Below are 18,604 nucleotides of genomic sequence, written 5' to 3'. Positions count from 1 at the left end.
CTAGAGCCTTCTAGATGCACCCAGGGATGCCTCTGGAGCAGTCTCAGCCCCAGGTAGGCTGTGAGCACACTGAAGGCAGGGGCTGAATTTAAATTCCGTCTCTGCCTGGCTCTCAGTCCATGGCTCAGGGTCCAACAGACCCACTTGGGCCACTTTCTGGAAGCTGTGTGGCTCAGCGTCTGACATAAGCCACAAATGCTGGACGAGGAGCAGGAAGCGCCATTGTTTTCATGGCTCTTACTCTCGTTCCCAAGACGCTCTCTGGAGCAGTGTCACCCACTAAGGAAGGTGAGAGGGTCTGCTGTTCTCCGCAGAGAAGCCAGTCCTCCCAAGCGACAGTAAGCCTCCCCTCCCCCGCCACCCCAGGAACCCCCACCTGGAACACTGGCCCTGTGCCCTGCTGGTGGCCTGCAGGGGCTCGTGCAGCTCCCTCCAGCCTCCCCTCCAGGATCACAGACTGGGGTGGGAGGGTGTGCTGCTTGGAATTCTTAGTGCCCTCATAGCCTTGAGTTGACCCTCAGTGCGGCACCGAAGGGCCCCGGAGAGGCTGGGGTCAGGCAGAGGGGAGCAGCCTCTTGCCTAATGAAGTCTGGACCTCCTGCAGCCTGATTAGATTTTCTGATCCCAAAGGAGCCACCCTGGATCTTTGTTTTCCCCTAAACCTCATGAGCACCGGGCCCTGAATCTCCAACGAGCTCTGCTGTTCCAACCGGCCCGCTGTGCCTGCTCTGGCCCCAGCCTCCCTCACCTGATGCTGTTCCCACCACCCCTTCCTGCTCCTCTGACCTCTCTTCTCTTGCCTGACAGCTGGGGCTCTCTTTCTAGAACAGAGGACATCTGATCCTGTTACCTGCCCCCTCCTAGAGTCCTACTACCTTCAAAAGGGGCGTCTCCAGCATTTTCTTTTTTAAGATTTTATTTATTTATTTGACATAGACAGCCAGAGAGGGAACACAAGCAGGAAGAATGGGAGAGGGAGAAGCAGACTCCCCGCTGAGCAGAGGGCCAGATGCAGGGCTTGATCCCAGGACCCTGGGATCATGACCTGAGCCAAAGGCAGACGCTTAGCATCTGAGCCACCCAGGTGCCCCTCCAGCATTTTCTATATAATTATCACCCGGGAAACCTGTTCAAATGTCGCCAAGGGAGGCCCCCAAGAGTATGGTTTCCTAGGTCTGGAGGGGGTGCCTAGGACCTGCATTTCCCAAGTTCCCCTTTGGGGCTGGGGCGGGGAGGCCCAGAGCCTGGCTCTCCGTTTGCCTTCTCAAGCTCTGGCTCAAAACTCCTGGGACACCAGGATGTGAATGGGAGCCTGGCCTTCCAGAACAGTGCGAAGGTGCACAGTCAAGGACAGTGGCCCCAACCCAGGTTTCCTGTTCACGCTTTTTTCGCCAGATCACTCAACGTGTCTGATTGTAGACATTTGGTATGTGCACCTCCATCTGTACTCTTTTTTTTCTTTTTAACATTTTATTTATTTATTTGAGAGAGAGAGACGGAGAGAGCACAGGCAGGGGGAGGGGCGGAGGGAGAGGGAGAAGCAGGCTCCTGGCTGAGCGCAGAGCCCAACTCAGGGCTCCATCTCACGACCCTGAGATCATGAGCTCACCCGAAACCAACGGATCACCCCGGGCGCCCCTTCATTTGAACCCTTGCCCAGGACCCCACACCTGCCAGGATGGACACGCTTGGACCTCAGCCCTTTATTTCCTCAAATGTAAGACAAGCTCCGGGGGGCCTAGCTTGGTGAGAAAAGCCCCTCAGAACCCCACTCCCTCTTGGGCCCCTGTGGACTCCCCTCCTTTCTCTACATGACCCCCCCGAATCCAGCCTCTGGTCTCTGAATGTCCTAGGCAAGTCCTTGCTTCTGTACCTTTGTACACGTTCCCTCTGCCTGGAATGTTCTTCTCCCGCGCATCCTCTTGGAGAACTCCTAGTCATCCCTCAAAATCTGATTTCGGTTCCCCGATTCCGAGGGCCCCTCTGGGCCCTCATTCCTTCTCCGGTTGCACGTACCTCACTTTGCCATAATTATTTTGTTCAGTTGCTTCCTTGGAGATGGTTTATAATCTTTACTCTCATGGTTTTAGAATCAGAATACAGGGCTTTGCCTCCGGTTCCCATGCTTCCCGGGTTCTGGACTTAAGTGTTGTCTTAGCCCAGGGCGTGGTGTAGAGTTCACGCTTCATTACCGTGACACCTTTCCTCCTGGACCACAAGCTCTGTGAGACCCGGGAGTGTGTCTCTGCATCTCTGGGTCCTTAAGGGGTCCCGGATGGGACATCTCTTAAAGTGGACCCCCAGCAGGACGGGTCTGTGGGCAGCTCAGGGCTCCGCTGTTCTGTCCTCTGTCCCTAGAAACTGTCCCCACTCGGAATGCCATTGTTTACTGCCCTCCTGGAAAGGGCCTCCTGCCCCTCTGGAGGCCTCCAGCTGAAGTGAGAAAAGCCAGCGGGCCCCATGCACAGTCCTAGCTTAGGGAACGGTCTGCGGCTCTGGCTGCCCGCCCCCATCGCACTCCCTCGGGGCCTGCCCGGTGTGGGGGAAGGAGGGCAGGGTGCCCGGGAGGCAAGAGGACTGGCCCCAGCTGCAGAGCTGAAGCTTGGATCTCTTGATCTCTCCGCTGCACCAAGAGGCGGAGGCAGCCAGGGCCCTGGAGATGGTCTCCATGACAACGGCTGCCACTCACTCCCCATCTCGGATGTAAATTAGTTACAATTTTATTAGTGTGCAGAATTTCAAGAGGCCGGATCCTGCTTTGGAAGGGAAAAGGATGGGGCGGGGGGGGGGCGGTTTGCGGGGGAGAGTTTCCAAATGCTTCCTAGCCCCACGAGGACCCCAAGCTCCAAGGTGGGTCCGTGCAGAGCGAACTGGGCCACATGTCCTCATTTATCTGTCAGCTGGCCTGGACTGGGGAGCCAGCCTGTGTCTGGAGAGGAAGGACACAGGCTGGGGGAACCAGCAGAGTGGCCAGTGGGCTCCCTGCCTTGTCTGGCCTCCTCCTCAGTGGATGGGGCAGGGGGGAGGTGGCTGAGGTCCCTGGGGGTCACTTGCCGGCTTGAGGGCACCTGGCTTGCTGGTGGCCGGGCTCTCCCCCACCCCTCTCTGCTCAGCTGCCTCCCCCGGTGGGTCAGGGGTCACGGAGACACTGCTGGGCACCAAAGCAGACCGGCCAGGGCCAGAGCACTGCCAGGAGTCTGGATGAGCGCATGCATTGGGGAGGGGGATGGCAGAGCCCTGGGTGCCAGGAGTCGACACAGGGGGGCTGCAGCCAATGCGGCTGCGTGGTCCCCAGGCCTCGGCCTTCTGGCGTTTGATGCTTGGAATGACATGGGCATGAACACATGCGTGTGTACACATACATTTCTTTCCCCCGAGGAGGAAAGAAGGGACAGATTTGTCTTTTCCTAAGGCTGTTGTTAAAATTAGTTGTGTCCCCCAAGGCACAGCCCACCGTGTGCGCCCCTGAGGTGTGGCGTTGCTTCTGCCACTGCAGAGAGCGGCCCCGCCGAGGAGATGGCAGGCCAGCGACCTCATCGGGGACCGGCGCAGTGGTCACACCGAGGTCCCCTCCTGGGGGGCTTTAGGGCAGGGCCAGGTGCAGGGGTGGGGGCGCGGGGCAGATCAGGGAAAGCTCCTGGAGGGCACTAGTGGCCAGGCTATCGAGGGCAGGAGGGGTGTGCCTGGCTGAGGGGACAGCCCAAATGCAGGCTTGGGGACACGACAAAGCCTGAGCGAAGGCTTGGGACTCTGGAGGCTGAGATGACGGACGGATGCATAGTTTCCCCGGGGAACCGTGGGGAGGATGGGTGTGAGGCTGTGGGCGGTCAGAGGAAGCTGGATAAGGAAGCTTTGGAGACTAACAGACTGGCTTAAGAGGGGAGAGGAGGCTGGCTGGCAGGACAGCGGGGGGCTGTTTACATGGTGGTCAAGCCTGTGTGCTCTGATGATGGGCCCAGGGGTTCCAATCCCAGCTACGTTCCCCCACAGGAGGCTGGAGATGGGGTGTGGGGTGGGGGGAGGGGCCATAAATGGGAGACTTTGGGCAGGGCAGAGCCTGGTACACAGTAAGAGCTTAATAAAGGTTCACACTCTTATTTCATCCCATGTCCTGAACTCAGCCTTCCGTGGCAGTAAGTTACACGTTGGGGCTGCCCATAGGGCCTAGATGTGCCCTGTGCAGGGGGGTGGGGGGGCAATCCTGCCCCAGGGCCCCTGGAGAGGTACACAGCAGGGTCCCTAGGTGGCCTGACTTGGGCAGGGAAGGGGGGGAAACAGGGGAGGGTGGTGAGTTAGGGGAGGGGTTCAGGGCCTGTGTCATAGGGCATTTGGGACAGGGCTAGGGCTTTGGTGACCATGGAAGCTCACTGAGCCCCCAAGTGATGCCCGTTGTGGAAGGGGGGGTGACGCCAGGAGTCGCGGTGAGGGGGACAGCTGTGCTCCATGCCTGGGAGTGAGGGGACTGGACCAGGTGGCCCCGTGAGTTGCTTTTAAATAGGGGAGCCGCTCTGACAGTCTCTCGCTTGCCCAGTCGGCAACCAGGCCATGGCCCAAGTAGACAGGAGTGTAGAACTTTCTCCTCTGTGGAGAGGGAGCCTGCCTTCGAGGCCTGCCCCTGCGGTCAGGGGTGGAGAAGCAGGCCTGTCCTCCTGAGGTTCAGCCGGCGTGTGGGGGGGAGTTGAAGGAATCAGGGTCTACAGGCAGGGAGCATCCTACCACCTTCTGGGATTCACCTGCGACCAAGAGGCTGGCAGCTCTGGTGGCAATCAGGCCCGGGGTGACTGTCCTGGAAATCACAGCTTCTATAGCAAGAGCAAAGCCCCTTTCCTAGCTTCATACTTCCCTGACTCTGCCCTACCCTGGGGTCCACGGGAAGGTGAAGGTCTCCCAGACTTTCATGTGAGCTCGGTTTCTGCCAACACCACCTGCCCAGCTCCGCTCCCAAGGAGGCCGGAGCCTGCAGGGGGAGGGAGGTGGCGGCTCGGGCTGGCTCACCTGTGGCCTGCTGCCTCCAGCATCCCCCCCCATTACAACTTGCCATATTTTGTGCCCTGAGGGCTGAGAACTCTAACAGGCAAAAGCCGGGATGAGACCGCCCACCCTGTACCAGTCATGTGTCTAACTAATTATGCCACACACCGGAAAACTTAATTAAATGGATGCTCGGTGTGTAATTTCAACGAGTTTGGAAGTAGGGAGAAATTAAACAAAAAGCCGCCGCAGTCTGCCAGTCGCCCTTGCCGTGGCCAAACCCTGCTGGGCCCCGGGTGCTGGGGACCGGGGGCCCTGGTCTGGCTCTGGTTGGCTACGGGGTAAATGCCTCCTCCCCTTGGGCCCCAGAGGAGGTTCGGGCTCTCCTCTACACCCCGGCCCCAGTCACCCACACAGAAAGACACACAGACACGGATGCACACACGTGCACCCAGCTGGAGCCGCAGGAGGGAGCAGGTCTGCCCAGGGGGACAGGGAAGGTGGGGAAACACTAAGAATCAGGGACCACATTAAAAGGTTAGCCAGACAGGAGAATAAAAATCTAAGGAAAGGCCAGATAGGTAGAACTTAATTATAATGGAAGTCCAGCTGCCAAGCCTGCTGGTTATCATGTCTGGGTCTCTCTCTGACCCTCTGTCTCTTCCTCCTTTTTTCTGTTCCTCTTCAGGTCACACCACTGCTCTGTGTTTTGTGTGCGAGGGGACCCCAGCTGCAGGGGGCCCCTGTCCGGCTGGGGACCCAGAGGGGTCCAAGGGGGAGGGACTTGGAACCTAGAGCAGCAGCAAAGGAAGGGACCTGGAAGGTTCAGAGAAGGATGACGGGGACAGGAGGAGCTAGGTTCCGTGCCACTGGGCAAGCAGGAGCCGGCAGAAAGGCTGGACACCCTTTTGTTTTGTCCCAGGGCAGGGATTTGGACCATGCACTCTGTCAGTGAAGCAAATTCAGAAAAGCCAGGAGAGGCGTACGAGGCAGGGGGAGAAGCTCAAGTCAGCGTTGGCTCAGCGAGAGCCACTGGGACGCTTAGCAGGAGCTGCGCATGGGCCCCCGTGCCAGGGGCCCCGGGCTCGGCAGCTGGGCACCCCCGGAGGAGGCCTGGCTCTAGTGGGGGAGACACAAAGGGAACAAGATGCTCTGGAGAGCGAGGATGGCCCAGGACCTAAGGGCGCCCCTCGTGCCAGGCAACACCCCTCTCCAGACAGTCACTGCCCTCCCCATTTGCATATGGGGAAGCTGAGGCCAAGACCCTTAGGTCCCTGCCCAAGGGTCCCCACGGGTAAACCTTGTAGCTGGAGGGTTTGCCGAGGAACTGAGCAAGGCGGCAGAGTGAGGGTAGGCAGGACAGGCATTTCTGGGGAGAGGGTGTCTGAGCTGAGCTGCCCACCACCCTCCTAACCCCATCTGTGTGTGTTCTCTGGGCTGGCGCCCGGCTTCCCACACAGGCATCTCATCCACACCTCATGCAAGCCCATTTTCGAGAACAGGAGACTGAGGCACACAGAAGTTAGGGGACAGGCCTGAGCTCCTGTGGCCAGGAAGAGTGGCCTGGGGCTCAGCCCAAATTTGCATCTCATCCTGTGACCCACCATCATGTTGTCCTGTCTGCACAAGGCCCAGGACAGTTCCTAGCACTGGGAGTGGCAGGGGTGGGGGGCAGCTCAGAATGAAAAAAAAGATTCGCGGATTCAAGTAAAGAGGCTTTGCTGTGCAGGGTTGACGTGGTTTTCCCAGTGTCACCCGACCTTCAAGGCCTGGTGGTGTCTGTCCCTGTGCGGGGACCTCTGCCCGCTGCCACAGGGACAGCTCTGAAGACGGAGGCTTGCTGGGACTGTGCTTCTTACGGGGATGAGACCCCCAGGCTGCTCGGGAACCAAGGAGAGGGAAGTCTCGCTTCCCACAATTTCTGGTCCCTGGGTCCCTTGGCCTCCCTGCCTCCCCACCCACTGGCCCTGAGAAACACGAGCTCTGAAGCTGCAGGAGAGTCTGGGGTTAAGGTCTGGGTTGGGGTGGGCTGGGCCTGGGTTTGAATTCTGCTTTGCTGTTGACCACTCTTGGGCTAACGTCCTCCTCGCCGTGTCTCTCAACCTTGGTTTCCTCGTATCCTTCTGGATTTTTTTTTTTTTAAAGACTTTAATTATTCATTTATTTGAGAGAGGGAGAGGAAGCTCATGAGCGAGGGAGGTCGGTGGGAGAGGGAGTGGGAGGGGCAGAGGGAGAGGGAGAGAGAGAATCTCCAGCAGGCTCCACACCCAGCGCAGAGCCTGATGCGGGGCTCCATCTCCCGACCCTGAGATCATGACTTGAACCGAAACCAAGTGTCAGACACTCAGCCGACTGAGCCATCCCGGTGCCCCTCTTTCTGGGTTCTTGCTAGGCTGTATCGCCCTTACCACTCCGGTTGCAGGTCCGTGTCACCTCCGGGGACGGGCTCTGTGACCACCCTCCCCGGTCCCTGGCCCGCTGATGTTCTCTCCCTCACCTGTGTGTTTGTGGGTCTAAGGACTTCTTCGTCCACGTGGGGCAGGCACGTTTCAAAGGTGCTCGACAGATGTTGTTGGATGAATGAGTGAATCTGTCCAGTGGGGACAACGCGGCTCCCTCCCTCTCTAGAATGTTCTGGGTACCGGATGTCTAGGCTTAGCTGGGGCTGGGCTACCGGAAGCAGGCCTGGGGGCAGGTCCCCCTGATCAACCCCGACACCGGAGCCAAGCTCCCCAGTAGCGGGGGGCAAAGAACAGGGCGGAGATCTGGGGCTTGTGGTGCCCTGGAGGTCTGTGCCCCCGAGCCCAGGGACACTCCATTCCCTCGTCTTCCTTCCTTCCTCTTTCCCCATCTCCCTCCCTCCGTCCCTCCCTCAAGCTCCCCCTCCACCCCAACCCCGGCCCTTCAGAGCTCAGCTCTGCTGGGTTTCTCTGCTCCCTGACTCTCCCCTGTCTTTCCTTGCCCACCTCACCCTGTCCCAGGGAGGGCCAACTGGGGGCGGCGATTTGCAGCTCCCAAAGCAGCCATCCTCCTGCAGCTGCACATCTGGGTCCTTAAAACATCCTGGAAAACCAGGGTTGCCGGAGCCCAGACCCAGACCCGAGGCCCTGCGCTCCTCCTTCCTCTCCATCCCCTCCCGCCACCCCCCTGCTTCTCTCTTCTCCCTCCTCCCTCCTCCCTCCCTCCTCCCTCGGTCACCCTCCTCCCCACTCAAGCCAGTATTTTTAGCTCCTCCATCAGTGTGCCGGGGCTGCTCCCGGTGAAGCCTGGATGAGGTTTTATCTGTTGTGACAGCCCCAAGGGCAGCTGGCAGACTTTTCCCCTCTTAAGTTTGGAGGCTCTCCCTCTCCGGGGGGTCAGAGCCTCAGCTGGGTGAGGGGCAGGGTCTCAGCCCGGTTTGGAGCCCAGGCACAGCGTGCCCTCCCTCCCTCTCCCTGCATCCGCCCCCCCCCACCTCCCCTACCCTCCTCAGCCTGGGGGCCTTTGTCTCGGAAGGCTGCCTCCGGCTTCTGCGGTCTCCTCTCCTGACTCCTCTCCTTGGGCTGCTCCTCCGGGTTCCAGCGCTCTCCCCTGCTCCTCTCCTACCCCGCCGCCCTTGCCTGCTCCAGCTCTTCCTCCCCGCTGGCCGCTTTCTCTCCTCTCGCCTCACCCCTCCTTGCCTTCAGCAAGAGGGAACCCCCCACACACACACCACGGACCCCAGCCTCCTCCCCATCCCTCTGCCCTTCTGCCCTTGGACAACAACACTGGGGGATTGTGAGGGGCTCCTGGGGCTTGGGGGGCTCCTGGAGCCCCTGTCTCCAAGGTTAACCTGCAGGAAAGCCCCACCTGGGTGCTCATGCCTTTCCACAACTCGCTAGTGGCCAACCTGGCCCCAGTGAGACCCCCTCTTCCATGGCAGGAGCCCCCAATACAGCCTGTCCTTCCCTGGCCCAGGCTACAGAGTCCTCCTGACCCAGGGGTTCCGGCTCCCTCAGGTGCTTCTTGTCCACACACCTCCCTTCCCCTTGCGGATGACCAGCTCAGATAAGCCCACCTCTCTCCTCCTGCTCTGAGCGGCTCCCAGGCCTGTCTGGGTGTCACCCCTGCAGCTGCTGAGCACTTACCTCCGTGCGGAGCTCCTCACCTTTCCAGGGCCTTGGAGGCCCAGAGAGGCAGAGTCCCTGCCCGAGGTCACACAGTCCAGGCTGGGGCAGGGAGAACAGTGGTTGGGGGCTGCGGGGGCTCAAGGGCGGGGAGCTTGGGGCCCCGGGGGACCCCACTATGTCCTTCTAGGTTGTCCTCCTACTAGAGCCAGCCCTCTCCCGGGGTCAGTTGGGGAGGAGGGGGCCGTGCTGACGGAGCCACCTGCGGCCACCTGCCTCCCCCCAGCCCCAGGGGCTCCTCAGGATGTTATGGGGCCAGAGTGCTGGACTTGTCCATCTGGGTCCCCAGGACTCCCCCAGCCTCAGCCCCCAAGCCCCCTCTCAGGGCCCCTAGCTGCGCTCCCGGGGCTCTCCCTTCAGGATCCTCCTTCCCCAGCAGGCCCTTCCCTGGTGTCCCTCTTCCTTCTGTGGTCTCCCCTCCCTCGGAGGCCCTCTCCCCAGCAGCATGTCCCTGTTTCCAGCTTTCTCCTTCTCTCTCTCCTCCCTCTCCCCCCCACCGCTGTTTCTGCCCACCCCGCCCACCCCAACACATACCTCAGCCCCCTGTCCACCCTCACTGCGGCTGTGGCTAGCAGAAGGTTAGTCCCAGGAGCAGGGGACAGGAGGGGACCCCATGCCCCTCCCCTGGGTCCCCACCCCTGGAGGCACCTCCTGGCTCAGCCTAAGCTCAGAGGATCCTGGGCCCAGCAGGCTCCAGGGTTTGGCGGCTGCCTTTTCTGGGGCTTCGGGGGCAAGGGACACCCCCTGAGCAGGCCGAAGCTTCTGAAAGGCCAGTACCCCAGAGTGCCCTCCGGAGCACGATCACAATGCAGGGACGGGCCATCGGGGGCAGCCTTGAGGACAGGGGAGTTAGGTCCAGGGTGGAGGGGCGCAGAGGGTCACAGGAGAGAGAAGCTGCTCAGGCCATCAGGCCTCCTGGGGCGGCTACCAATGCAGCCAGGGAAGGGCCTGGTCTTCCATGCCCTGCGGCCACCTAGGTGTCACCCCTGCAGCCGCTGAGCACTTACCTCCGTGCGGAGCTCCTCACCTTTCCAGGGCCTTGGAGGCCCAGAGAGGCAGAGTCCCTGCCCGAGGTCACACAGTCCAGGCTGGGGCAGGGAGAACAGTGGTTGGGGGCTGCGGGGGCTCAAGGGCGGGGAGCTTGGGGCCCCGGGGGGACCCCACTATTTCCTTCTAGGTTGTCCTCCTACTAGAGCCAGCCCTCTCCCGGGGTCAGGACACGGTGAGGCCCACCGCTCCCCTCACTGGTCCCTTCTGTTCTAGGTTCACAGGAGCTGGGCCCTGGAGTCTGACAGCCCTGGGTTCGAATCTCACCCCCTCACTAGTTGTGCGATGTCAGGGGGTAACGGGCTCCCCTACCGCCGCCCTCTGCCCAGGGCTCTGGGTTCCTTTGCCTGTGGCATGAGGCTAACTCAGCTGCCTGCCCAGAGGGCCACTGTGAGGGCTTCTGTGGGAGCTGCTGCTGCTCCCGCCCTCCTGACACCCCCGTTTCTCCATCATTTCACCAACCCCAGCTGCGTGTCATCGGCCCGGAGTCCTGCCTCTACCCCCGAGCTAGTCACTGGACCCACGGGGTCTCTATTTCCTCTGCCGTAAAAGGGGGCTGATGAGAGTAACCCCAATGAGGGGTGCGCTGAGATCATCGGGGAACACTAGCTGGGCTGAGGGTTTCAGTGGGAGTGGTTGCTCTTAGCTGTTCTGTTTTTAAAGACTTAGCTCTATCCTCTGTCACACAAGAAGTGTTCAGCCTCCAGGGCCCGAAGCTCTGGGGCCCTGTCCCCGCAACCCTTTGTGTGCCCAGGCAGAAGATGGAGTAGTGGGGAGGAGAAAGGGAGAGGGCCTGCAGGTGCTAAGCCTTCCCCCCACGATGGCTGGGGTAGGGCAGGGATCTTAAACCCCTCCCTGGCTCTGACACAGGTCCCGGGCATTGGGACGTTACCTGCTTGCGGATCTGGCAATGTCCCCAGATGGGCACCTGACCAAGGAAAGGAGCCAAGGGCTGGGTGGAAGGGCTGAGTGTGGGAAGGAGAGGGTAGGGGGTCTAAGGTTCTGAGAACCCTCTTCACTAGGGGCCTCCCCATGACTGTGGGAGCCAGGAGGACCCCAAGACTTAAGGAGCATTCAATAGGGCTCAGTCTCCAAAAGCAGGAGTTACTACTGTTCTAGCTCCAACAGGGAAACCCGTCTTCCTTGGGCTGGTGGTGTCTCCTTGCTCCCAGGGCACCCGTACCTCTATGGGATTTTATCCGTATTTATAAATCGTCACCTTGATGAAGGGACCTGGGCTTTTTCCCTGCTGCCTCTCAGGATGGGCTGGAATCATTGAGGCATGACTAGTTGTTCGAGGAGTGAGCAAGCGAGTAGTAACATGACCCGGGCTCAGGCTGGCTTTTCCTGGAAGATCAGGCTCAGTGGTGCCAGGGGGAGCCACTTGCTCTGTCCTCTGAGCCTCTGACTCTGCCCTGGTGGGAAATAGTCTGGTGCTTTCTGGCACAGCTGTGGAGTCAGCCCTGGGTTCAAGAACCGGCAAGTCCTGAGGGGTGGGCCTCACCCTTTCGGGGTCTGGGCCATCCCTCTCCTGTTCTGCCCTGCAGTCATGGCCCGCGCACACACGTTTCAGGTTTGGCAGTCCTTGCTCCCTCCATGCCCTTCTTGGGGTCCCAGGGCCGCTTGTTTTGTGGGGCCAGCCCCGCTCCCTCCCCCGCTTTGGTTTTCTTCCCTATTCACTTGCCTCTGGCCAAGCTGGCCTCCTCCTGGTGGCTGGTTTCTCAGTCCCCCTGTCTGCTCCCAGGCCCTCTCCCCTCCTGACTCTCCCAAGAGATCCTTTGCATTTGCCTTTCCCTCTGCTGGGAACGCCGTTCCTCTCGCTCTTGGCTGGGCTGCTTCTGACTGGTCTCCTTTCCTCCCAGGCAGCCCCCAGCTCTCTGCAGCGTGTGCCCCTCTCTGGCCTTGAACCAGCACAAGGCCACTCTCCACAATGGCACTTAGCACCGTCTGTGAGCATCTTTCTCCCTGGGCTTCTCTCTGCTTGTCACCACCTGGCTCTCTTCTCCAGAGAAAGCTCCGTGCAGGTCAGGCCTGCAGGCCTGCATCTGGTTTGCTTATCATCGCCTCCCAGTGCCTCCCAGGGCCTCCCAGTCCCTCCCCAGTGCATAGCTTGAAAGAATCGCTGCGTTACCAGAGCCTAGAACAAGGCTAAGCATAGAGCACACACAGCAGTGAATGAATGAATGAACGGGCGGATGAAGCAACGACTGACCGAGTGAGAAAATGATCTGCGGAATGAGCCTCGGAGTCAGACGACCGGGGGCGGTGTCCTTACCCGCTCGCACACCTGCATCAATGACTTAGCCTCTCTGGGCCTTAGTTTCTTCATCTGAGAAAGGGGGCTACTAGTAGAGTCTGCCTCTCGGGGGCCTATGGGGATGGAGCGGCAGTGTGTGAGAGCTGCAAGTGTGCGCCCTAGGAGGATCAGACAGTATTTTCAGAAATGCCAACTCTCGATTCCCCCCCCCACCCCCACCGCTCTTCGCCTCCGGAGACGGAACCTCCCACTGTTCACGATGACGCAGTCATCCTCGGCTCTTCTTCCTTCCACACCCACGGCCCATCCTTTGGCAAATCCTGATGGGTTTTCTTAAAATACACCCCACATCCAGCCATTTTTATCTCCCCACCGTTGCTGTCCCCGACCAGGCCACCACCATCTCTGGCCTGGACTCCATCAGCCCCTAACTGGTTTCCCAGCTTCCCTCCGGCTCCTGCAGTCTGTGCTCTGCTCGCAGAATCCAGAAATTCTTTAAAAACAAAACTCAGCCCTGGGATCACTCTTGCCCTCCGCCCTGCATGGGCTCCTAGGTGTACCTAGAAAAAAAATCCGAGGTTTCAAGGTGACCTGTGTGCTCCGCTTGCTGCTTCATGGCTCAGGGCAGCAGGACGTGCCACCTCAGGGCCTTTGCACTTGCTGTCCCTCCTGCTGCAGACCTCTCCTGGGGCTCACTCCCTCCCTGCACCGGGTCCATGGTCACCCCCTCACCTCAGTGAGCCTCGTTTCGGAACTCCAGCCCAGCCCCTCATCACCTGCTTTCCTTCTTGGATCCTGGGATGGGCCTCTTTCTTTGTGCTTTGTCTCTCTCTTCCCTAGAACATGAGCCACGCCAGTGTGGCAAGCCGATCCTGCTGCCCGCTGCTTTCTGGGGCATGGGATGGTGCCTGGCAAGGGCGTGAGCTCATGGACGGTCACAACGAGACACACAAATGAATGAGGACTGTGGTCATTATCAGTTGTCCTCTTCGAAAGCTAGAGAAAAGCAGGCTGAGAGGGGAGGTAATGTGATTGTGTCTAGTAAGAAATACACCGGCAGCCTGAGCCTGCCTGTCTTCTGCTGGAGACCAGTTGGTTTTCTGGGGTCAGGGCTGGGCCGGCCTCTGCTATTGGCTCCCGCAGAAAGGCCAGGCCAGGCTGACTCGGCTCTCGCTCCTCTGTGAAAGGGAGGAGGCAGAAGCAGAGGGAGCCCCCACCCCCACCCCTGCTCCTCCCCAGGACTGAAACGGCCCCAGAATGCGATTCCTGGCAACCAGGTCCTTCCCAGGGATCAGGTCCAATGCAAGACCAGCACGTGAAGGGGTCTGCTTGAGGCCTCACAGCTGGTACAGCAGAGCCTTCCAGAAGAGTGTTTGGCTCTTCTTTCTTCTTCCAATGGCATTAACTTGGCACCAAAGTGCTGGGGTCCTCTTTCTCGTTTCCCTGCTTCTTCGGCTGGATGTTTCCAGACAGCCCTTCCCTGCGGGAAGATTCCCGGTGTCCGGAGCGCCTTGTGAACTGGCCACTGTCCCTGGGTAGCTCCTGCAGAGTTTGAGGTCCAGGGCTGAAGCCTGGTCTCATCCCCTTCTCTATTTGTCCCATCTCTGCCACCCCCCACCCCCACCCCATCACCCTTCCCCACCGTCTCCAACAGCACCTCTGTTAGCAGGGAAACTGCCTCTCCTTAAAAACATGTAGAAGTCCTACCCCCCTGCCCCCACTTCAGAATGTGACCTTTTTGGGGAGAGGGTCTTTACAGAGGTGATCAAGCTAAGATCAGATCAGTAGGGGGGGCCCTAATTCAATATGACAGCGTCCTTCTAGAAAGGGCGGTGTGGACACATGGTCAGACACACACAGAGGGAAGACGATGTGAAGATGCACAGAGGACACCATGGGAGGGCAGACACTAGAGGATGAGAATGAGGCATGCAGAAGCCAAGGGAGCCCTGGGGCCCTAGAAGCCCTGAGAGAGGCCTGGAGCGGGTCCCCTCCCCCGCACCTTTGAGGGCTCACAGCCCTGCTGATTTGGATTTCTGGTCTCCAGAACTCTTCGACACTACATTCCAGTTGTCCTAAGTTGCACGGGTTGTGGTAGATTGTTAGGCAACCCCAGGAAATGAATACAGCCGCTCTCAGCATCACCAGCACCGCCCTTGTCACGGCCACTGTCACCGCGGCATCCCAGCCGGCATGCCCACTCTATTGGTTTCCTGGGGCTGCCTAACGAATGACCACAGCTTGGTGGCTGAAACCAAGATCATTCTCAGACTCTTGGAAGCCAGAGGGCCAAAATGAAGGGGTCAGCGGCGCTGTGTCGCTTCCCAAGACCCTGGCAAGAATCCTTCCCTGTTTCTTCCCATTTCAGGGGACTCCAGGTGTTCCCGGGCTTGTGGCTGCATCACTCCCCTCCCTGCGTCAGTCTGCACTTGGCCTTCTCCCCTTCCGTATCCCGCTCTTCTCTTCTGTCTCATGTAAGGACACTCGTGATGGCACCGAGGCCCCACTTGGGTAATCTAGGATGATCTCATGTCAGTATCCTTAACTTCATGACATCTACAAAAATCCTTTTTCCAACTCAGGTCACATTCACAGGTTCCAGGGATGAGGATGTGGACGTATCTTTGCGGGGGGACACCAGTCAACCCATGACAACCAAGAGCATCCCCCCCCTTCTCCACCATCAGCAACATCGCCACCATTAATTAAGTATTAGTATGTTCCCGGGTTAGTCCCAGGACTTTTCTTGGAGCACCTTTATTCCTTAAGACAACCCAGGGCTGGTACTGTCATCCCCACTTAACACATAAGACCGTGGGGGCCCAGAGAGAAGAATTCATTTGTCCTGGGTCTCACGTAGACGTATGTACTTGAACTCAGGCAGTCTGACTTCAGATCCTCCTGCCCCCCAGCTCCTGAACTTCTGGGCGTGCAGATAATTCTACACAAGGATCAGAGTCGGGGTCCTGAGCACTCTAAAGGAAGGCGAGGCTCCTGGGTCCTGGTCCAGGTTCCGTCTTTAACCAGTGGCAGATCTCTGTCAAGTTTCTTCCCCTCTCTGGGCCTCAGTTTGCCCACCTGTAAAATAGGGAAGCAGGAGTGGTTGGTTTGCATCATCTCCAAGGTCCTTCTCGCTCTGGATGATGCTGGGTGCCATCTGTCATCTCAGTCCTGTTCAAACACCGCCCAGGGCCAGGACTCTCACATCAGCCAAACTCTGCACCGGCTGCCAGAGATGAGTTTTGCTTGGAAGGCCAGCCCAGGGGGAGGAGTGGAGGGCGGTGCTGCCTTCCCGTATCAAGGAGCTGGCAGCAAAGGACTGGGGGTGGGGGTACTCTCTTTTCTTGGAGCCTAGGACTTTTGATTCATGCATTCAGGGAGGGCTCCAAAGCTGAGAGCGGGTGGATGCTGCGGACAGAGCTGAAGATAACTTTATGTTGCTGACACCCCCCCCCCCCAGACCCAGGGGCTTTAGTTGGGGACCAGATTGTCGCTTTAGACTCCAGAGAGCTGGAGAGGAGATCCGGGGCCTGGAAAATCCCCGGCTGATTATCTCAGGCCAAGAGACCAGGAGAGGCTACAGGGACCGAATCCCAAGCTTCCTGTCCTTGGAAGGGGGATAAAAACTCAAAATAGGTTACCAGTGGGGGTGGGGTGGGGGGCTCTGAAAATTAAGTTTCTAAAACCTGGTCTGTTCATTAGGAGTCATTGGTTTAAAAGTATAAACATCTTTTTAAAAATCCTCTTTATAATGTGAACTGCAGAGTCCCTTTTTTCCTCTGGCCTCTGTCTGGAGCAGCAATTGCCTTTCAGCTAATAATGTTCAAGAGTGGGGAGTTGAGTTAGGGACAGAATTGCAAACTTTAATTAGCAGGATGAGATTAGCATCCCAGCAGGGGCCTGGGGGCTGGGGGCGTCCTTCAGGCCCATCAGATCCCTGTGGACTCACCTCCCACAAACCCCCCAGCTGAAGGCTCCGGTGGGGTAAGCAGGAGCCAGGCCAGCCGGAGCTTAGACCTGCCGAGTTAATCTTGCCTTGCTGGGCCTCCAGCTGAGCCTCACCCTGGTCCAAGGCTTCCAGTCCAGCCACTGGCTTTCGTTCCCCAGCCTCTGCCGGCTTTGTCCCTGCGGGTGTCTAAGCAGAATAAAAAAACTGGCTGTGTAACCTTGGGGCGGTTGCTCACACTCTCAGGGTACGGGAGTCTAAGTAGGGAGGCGGGGAGGTGTGTTGGAAGCCAAGCCCCAGCGCGGGTGGAGGACTGCGACCCTCCTCCCTGCACACCCGGGGCTCACGCACCACCAACCTACCCTTGCTCGGCTCAGGCAATGCTGAGAATTTTCTGGTCTTTATCTGGTTTAGTTTTAAGTGCTTCCAACGGCAGCCGAGCTGTTCCACCACAGTCCCCAGGAAATTGGTCCACGTAGGACGGAGCCTTCCCGAGAATGAAGTCATCTGTTCCTTTTTTTATTTTTTGTTGCCTCTCTCCTTCAGCACGAGTCCCCCGGCCTCTGCAGTCTCTCCGGGCGCACGCACGCCCCGCGGCGGGGCTCGGCCGGGCCGGCGGGGAGGGGGGAGGAGGGGCGAGGGGCTGGACCCCCGCGGGGGCCGCTTCTGCCCGGGGGTCGCCCCCTCGCCGCCCCGCCCCCACCCCCCGCCTCCCGCTCCCACCCGCGACTTCCCCGGGCCCGCCCGAAAGGTGAGCTCCCGGGAGGCCGCCCGCGCTCCGGCGTGGCCCGCTCGGCAAACAATAACAGTAAATAACGCTCCCTTGTCAACGTAATAAAAACGGAAACGGTTACAATGTTTTTTAATAAGCGTCCCCCATCAATCTGCCTCCCTCCGCCCTCGCTCCCGGGCCGCGGGCACCGGCGGAGAGGGGCGGGGAAGCAGGGGGAAGGCTGGGGCGCCGGGGCGCGCTGGCTGGACCGGGGCGCCGGCGGAGGACGCCGCCGAGGGAGGCGGGGGGAGCGGCAGCGCAGCAAGTGAGAGACGAGGGGGCGCGGGCGACCGGGGTCACGCGCGCCAGCCGAGCCGGGAAGCGGCCGCGGTGAGTAACACCGTTGCCATGGCGACGTGGCCGCGAGGAACAGGAAGCGGCAGAAATAGCAGCCGCCGCAGCCCACGCCGCCCGGCCCCTCCCCCCGCGAGCCCGTTGCCACGGAGACCGGCTTGAGCGAGGCTGCGCGGGCGGCCGCGGCCTCCTGCGCCCCGGCCCGCGCATGCGCCCCGGGGCCTGCCCCGCGCGGGCGGCACAGCGGCACCCACTGCAGCCCCGGCGCCGCGTGGACCCTGAAGCCGCCCGGCAGCGCGCTAGGGTGCAGAAAAAAAATAATAATAAAAAAAGGAAAACTGTTTGTTGTCCGCCTTTGGGAGGCAGCCCCGCCTTTGTTCCTGGCGGGCTCGTCGGTTTCCCGGCGCTGGAAGCCAGGGCAGGGGACGATTCAGCCGGTGTCCCCACTGTTCTCTGAGCGCCGGGCCGCGCGTCCGGGTCGCCGAGGGGATCCCTGGGCTGCCTGCCGCTCTCTCTGAGCCTGACCTCCCCCCGGGAGTAGGGGACTTCTTCTAGGTGATGCCTAGGGACGCCCCCACCCCACCCCCCGGGTTTCCCTGCTTTTCTCTTTGCGTGCCCTTCCCCAGATCCTAACCGGCAGAGAGCTCGGAGGGAGAAATGAAATCCCGCCAAACCCAGGCTCCCTCTCCGTTTCCTGGTCGCCAGAAAACTCTGAAACAGTCCACCCCCTTCCCCCAAGGAAGTTGAGGGAAACCTAAATGTTTCATAAACAAAAGCACTCTCCAACAACTTGTTTACGGGAGAGAGTGTGTGTGTGTGTGTGTCTGTGTCGCTCGCTCTCTGAGACTGTTTGTGGGGGATTTTTTTTTTCTTTCCAGATTTTGTTTGGTTTGTTTTTAATAAGGGTCAGAGGTCTGGGTTTCTGCGGGGAAGGAGAAGGGTCATCTCTGATGGACAGGCCAGGGGGTCCCAGGAGGACAGGTCACGGGGCCTGCGGAGCTGGGACAGAGGCCATGAGCCAGAGCCTCCCCATCTGGCACAGGTCCTCGCAGGCAGGGGCGATGCGAGTGGGTGCTAGGCCCTCAGGGCTGCTCCCCAGGGTATGGCTCGGAGGTAGGCGTGGGGGGTGGCCAAGGACTCTTGGACCTATCTCCCCTGGGTGGGACAGTTGT

At 59.8% G+C, this 18,604-nt stretch overlaps 1 long non-coding RNA gene across 2 annotated transcripts; it reads right to left on the bottom strand.

The window, feature by feature from the left end:
- Nucleotides 1-14,462: 14,462 nt before the first annotated feature.
- Nucleotides 14,463-17,619, bottom strand: LOC116570992. 2 transcript variants are annotated; one of them, XR_004277635.1, is made up of 3 exons: nucleotides 16,729-17,619; nucleotides 16,370-16,555; nucleotides 14,463-15,498 (listed from the first exon to the last, which is right to left on the bottom strand). It is a non-coding gene; the product is annotated as an uncharacterized LOC116570992 (long non-coding RNA). The 2 variants fall into 2 exon arrangements; XR_004277634.1 differs by lacking the exon at nucleotides 14,463-15,498 and having other exon boundaries at nucleotides 16,149-16,555; nucleotides 16,729-17,609.
- Between the last annotated feature and the right edge of the window lie 985 nt (nucleotides 17,620-18,604).

The sequence above is a fragment of the Mustela erminea genome, chromosome 12 (genome assembly GCF_009829155.1).
Source record: "Mustela erminea isolate mMusErm1 chromosome 12, mMusErm1.Pri, whole genome shotgun sequence".
Taxonomy (NCBI): Eukaryota; Metazoa; Chordata; class Mammalia; order Carnivora; family Mustelidae; genus Mustela; species Mustela erminea.
Note: the sequence above shows the minus strand (reverse complement) of the source record. Positions and strands in the feature narration are given on the sequence as shown.